Source organism: Aplysia californica, unplaced genomic scaffold (assembly GCF_000002075.1).
Source record: "Aplysia californica isolate F4 #8 unplaced genomic scaffold, AplCal3.0 scaffold00198, whole genome shotgun sequence".
Classification (NCBI taxonomy): domain Eukaryota; kingdom Metazoa; phylum Mollusca; class Gastropoda; order Aplysiida; family Aplysiidae; genus Aplysia; species Aplysia californica.
Genome location: NW_004797468.1, coordinates 639,992 through 645,690, shown reverse-complemented (window position 1 = coordinate 645,690; position 5,699 = coordinate 639,992).

Below are 5,699 nucleotides of genomic sequence, written 5' to 3'. Positions count from 1 at the left end.
TGTTGTGATACTTTTATCGTGTGAAATTTTATGAGTTTGTGAAAATGTGGCAAAATCGCGAAAAAACCTTTTACATAACATTTAGGTGCTTGGTACATTCAGTCGATATGTATGCCTTTATATCTTTGTCTCTGCAAGAAATAGATGTTGTATCAACTGACAAATGTTGAAGAGTCACTAGGAAAAGATATCTGACAAATTTTATATAATAACTGGAATATCATTCAAGTCATCAGTCCGCCCATCCTGAGTATCAACATCAGGGTGTGTGGTGTCAGGACGGGGCACGGCCACGGGGGGAGGGGTGCCACTATTTGAAGCTTGTTGTGTAGACCTAGGAGGGTCTATGTCAGCTGTATGCCTATCGGTCTAAATCTACGTTGTGTCATCTTTGACGTTAGCGTGACGGGCCTGAACTGCCACCGGGAAGCATTGGGTCATAGGTCTGAGCATGGGAAACACCTGATTGTAGATCTAGGCCTATATCTAGCACAAACTTCATCTTCACTTGTGTTCACACCTCTCCTATTTCCTTCCCTATACTCATTATCAATCAGCCTTACGGTATACAGCAACATATTACGCGGACCGGTTTTTCGGCCTCACGGGTTCAAAGGGTGTATAGTAAAACCATCTGGTACCTGTTTCTGGGTTGAAGCACTACTCTGTAGTGAAACCTGTTGGCGCTTAAATGACCTAAATTGTGTCGATAGTGCCGTAAAACATCTACTGAATCATCAATCAGCACTACTCTGTGAGTGGTTGGCGGGTGCTCTGGTGTGCTTTGCTTCTTCTTTCCTATCAAATGTCTACTGTCTTTATCTCCCCTACTTTGTTTGTGTTTGTTACTCTCTTGTCACACCTCTAATTTTCAGCATTTATATTATAACCTTATTGTGTTGCAAGTGCCGTAAAACACTTACTAAAGCTAAACTTAGCTCTTCTCTTGTTTAGGGCCTGGGATTGTTCGTAATGTCCTCTTGTGTTGTATTCTTCTTTTTTTGGGTAGATAATTATCAGAATGTTGCCAGTTGCACCATGGCAAAAGTGGGGGCCTGTTGAGAAGTTGTACTGCATTGTTTGTGCCTTGACCAAGACTATCATCAGATAATTTGGGTTTTTTTTTTTTTTTAACAAAAATTAAAAACAAAAATTGTCCTCGATTATTGTGCATCTGATGAGTTGTCCAAAATGATTCTCATTACCCTTTTGTTGATGCCGTATACATAACATATCTGTGGGAATTTTTCCTAATTTAGGTCTTGGTTTTTCTTTTCCAACTTTGTGAAATAACTTTTTGTGGTGAAGTACTGTTATGGTTGTGATTTGTCGCATCAAAACAGCGGCCAGTCTTTTGGGAACTTGACTAAATTCATTGTGTTCCCATGGCGTAATGCTTTGTAAATTGTCAATACTGTCATGTAAATGTAATTGAGATGGTTTTTCATCTCTCTTTGCATTTTTTATAAAGCCTATCTGCAGTAAAACACGGATAGGTCGAATACAGAAGACTTGAAATCTCGCATCTTTTGAACTGTGCTTGCAATTCAGTTTTTTTCTTCTTTACCTTTGTAAGATATCCCTTGAACTAATGAGGCCGGTCCAAGATATCCCTTGAACTATTGAGGCCGGTCCAAGATATCCCTTGAACTAATGAGGCCGGTCCAAGATATCCCTTGAACTAATGAGGCCGGTCCAAGATATCCCTTGAACTAATGAGGCCGGTCCAAGATATCCCCTGAACTAATGAGGCCGGTCCAAGATATCCCTTGAACTAATGAGGCCGGTCCAAGATATCCCTTGAACTAATGAGGCCGGTCCAAGATATCCCTTGAACTAATGAGGCCGGTCCAAGATATCCCTTGAACTAATGAGGCCGGTCCAAGATATCCCTTGAACTAATGAGGCCGGTCCAAGATATCCCTTGAACTAATGAGGCCGGTCCAAGATATCCCTTGAACTAATGAGGCCGGTCCAAGATATCCCTTGAAATAATGAGGCCGGTCCAAGATATCCCCTGAAGTAATGAGGCCGGTCCAAGATTTCCCCTGAACTAATGAGGCCGGTCCTGAGGAATTCGGGCTATCCATGTTAATACTGTAAATAGCTCAAAGCAACCCGGAGGGTCGTATTCTCTTTGTGTCACGATGCTGTGGAATCAGGTGCTCGTCAGTTTTTTGGGCATGTGGACTTATTGATATCATCGAAAAGAGTGTTCATTTGCCTTGCTTTCGGTGAAAAAAATATCCATTTATCTTTAATAGAAGTCAGTATATTTGCGATTTAAGGAGATAGGTTCACCTGGTTTCAGAAGTAAAGTTAGTGAGGAAATGGCCGCCCAAGTTTGGTGACTTCCATAGCTTAAGAGTCCATGGAAACTGCACGTTTAAATTTTGTGGTCCTTTAATCAATGTTTTTCAATAAAATCCACGCTTAAAAGTGTTTTTGAATGGGCTTACATGGCGTTGAGCCAAAAAACAAAATTTCCAAACTGGCCTCAAAATGCGGATTGCGTTGATTTCATTATTTTGATGAGCACTTGATTTCATCTCGATGCCTCACATTTCATATTAGGAATCTCTAATCTTTCAGATCATTTTGTTGAAACACATTTTTGACTGAGAGGCTCAGACAGTTACTCTCTCGTGAATGAAATAACTTTATACTTCTTCAGGGAATTTTTGTCTGCGTTTTAAAATCTGTATCTCTTTTACTTGTATTGTTTTTCTCTAATGGGTTGTAATTTGCAAAATAACTTGTTTCATAGAGATTATAATAATTTTAATGAAAGTTGTGAGAAATTGAAAACAAACTTGCTGTTTTCTTATACTGTGTCCCGTTCTCTGGTAAATGAATTTTGGTGTTTTGTGTTTGAAAGAGTTACAACAATAGTAATTAGTTTCTCCAAGCTTTTGATGATGAGAGTTGTGAAAAGAGAGATATAATTGTTTGAGAAATGTATTTGTAGATTACATTCTGTTGTTGACTTTAGTAGAAGTACATTAATGCAGTTATCCTAACCTTCAATGTGTGTGATTTGCTGCCAGTCAAAATTGAGGTTCTAATAACTCAGAGCTTCATCGTTACCCCAACTAGTAAGGAAATCTTAGGGCTCATTTTTGGTGTGGTAACTGTTTTTAAGTTTTCTGAGAGCGTTAACATCGCCCTTTCTCCTCTTTTGAATTTTGAAGTTTGATTTTTTATTTCTATATTTGAATTTTTTAGAAGATTGTTCCATTGGAAAAGATTATCATGAAGACCGGGAGGTGTGATCTCTGGCTCTGAGGTTGTCTTGTAATGACCACCTTTGTTTACTATGGTCAGGGGCTGCTCTCATGCATTTTGTCAGATTTATTGACCAAGCCCATGTCCAGTTTGATGTGTCGATCCACATTGTGTGTTGCTCACTCTTGTGCCCCACATCTTGCCTTCGAGTATTTGCTTCATATGGGTCTGGTGGCGTTTTAGATATATATATATATATATATATATATATATATATATATATATATAATATATATATATATATATATATTTATAACATTATATGTGAATTTATATTATTATGTCATTTTTGTTGTTGTTGGAGTTATTGTTTTCATTCTGAGCTGGGTGTTGTTAGCTCAGTTTGAGTCTATTGTAGATTGGGAAGTAGGTGGTCCTGGTTTAGATCCCTAGGAAGGCCTTCTTAGTCTTGGGTTGTTATGGCTTTCCACCGGCGGGTGGTTGCTATGTGCCTCTGTTAAGTCCTACTTTCTTTTCTTTCCCTATGTTGATCAGTTGTTTCGGTCTGTCTGTTTTTTTCCTCATTCTAAATGTGGATGTGCTTCTCTTTACTCGAGCTCAAACTCAAAATCTAATAGGGCTTAGTTCTGATGTTGATGTGTTTTGAATCTAGTGTGGGGGCTGGAAGATAAAACATTTCCTAGTAGGGTCTCTAATCAGCAGAGGTGGATGCTCCCCAGCTTGATTGTGTCACTCACACGCTGCGACCTCTCTGGAGTGTGGATGGTGTCTTTTGTTCATACTTACCGTTTATTTCTGTTCAGCTTTTGTTCAAGGTGATTTGATGACTTGCAGAACTGGGTTCCTGAAACTACAGTGTGTAGAGCTTGTGTTTGAAATAAATGTTTTTTGTACGTAGTAGAAGGTTGAACTGGCACAAATATTGGTAGTTCAACTCATGCTGATGTGTGCTCTGTGTAACGGTTCTGCTGTCAGTGACCTATTCTCTGAGGTGATGCATCAGTTGCTGTGTGCCAAGTTCATGGTGAACATCCAAGTTTCTTACTCCAAGTGTTGGTATGTGTCTACTGAGTTAGTATTGTATGCTGAGTGTGGGACATCATTTGCTAACAATATTAACCCTTTCAGTGCCAAGCCTGCTCAGCTGTCCTACCAAATAGTTCAATACGCCATGGGGCAGGCCATAAAGGGGTTAATGTCTCTGAATGTGAAAGTAATATGAATGTTTTCCCGGTTCGACATCTCTACCAGACCTGATATGACTATATGCATGTGTCATGGTGCTATTGAATCAGACGCTCGTCAATTTTTGGGCATGTGGAGTTATTGGTATCATCTCAAAGCTTATTCATTTTCCATGCGTTTGATGAAAAAAATACACATGTATTTTGAATAGAAGTGGAGATATTTGGGTGAAGGAAGTGGGAGTCACCTGGTGTCAGAGGGAAAATTAGCGAAGAAATGGCCGCCAAAGTTTGGTGACTTCCATAGCTATGCATGTCGTGAGTCGTGTTCTTGAAAACTGCATATTCAAATGTTTGTCCCTTTGACCAACGTTTTTCAGTAAAATCAAAACAAAAATATGCTTTTAAATGGACACAATCACCCCAAAAGCTGTTGAGTAGAGCTGAGCCCATTCGACTTTACTATTCGACAGTCATGATTTTTGCACTATTCACAGCTATTCCAAGCGTGGCAGAGCCATTCGAATGCTGTGTGATTTTTTTTTTTAACAGATAATGGATTTTTGTCTCATTTTTCTCAAACGTAGAAAAATTGGAGCACATTATCTAAAATCACTAAGATAAATAAACAGAACTACTCTTTATTTGATGGTTACGAGACAGAGTGATGAGAGGAGCCTACAAGAGTTCTAAAACAATCCTGTAGAGAATATCTCTAACTATTATACAAGAGTTCTAAAACAATCCTGTAGAGAATATCTCTAACTATTATACAAGAGTTCTAAAACAATCCTGTAGAGAATATCTCTAACTATTATACAAGAGTTCTAAAACAATCCTGTAGAGAATATCTCTAACTATTATACAAGAGTTCTAAAACAATCCTGTAGAGAATATCTCTTACTATTCAATATCCACTCATCACACTATGGACAGCTCAAGCAAGGGCACTTGACTCTTGAAGCGCAGATAATGGTTTTTCCATGAAGTTAGCTGTCGCAATGAGCTCCCCTAACCCTACTCGAAATTCGAAGCGCTACAAACGGTGACGTGATGTCAACACATTGCACTGTCTGCGTGCATGCGACAACAACATACGCGCTCAGTGACTTGCGTTGAACAGTGGAGGTCAGATCTGGACTATTACTATATATAGAGAAAACAATTCGATGGCACTTCGAATTGCGGAAGTTAGATCTGGGCTTATCACATATAAGAAAAAAACCATTTGACGTCGTTGTGAATAGCTAGCGAATGAAGAGTAGCGGA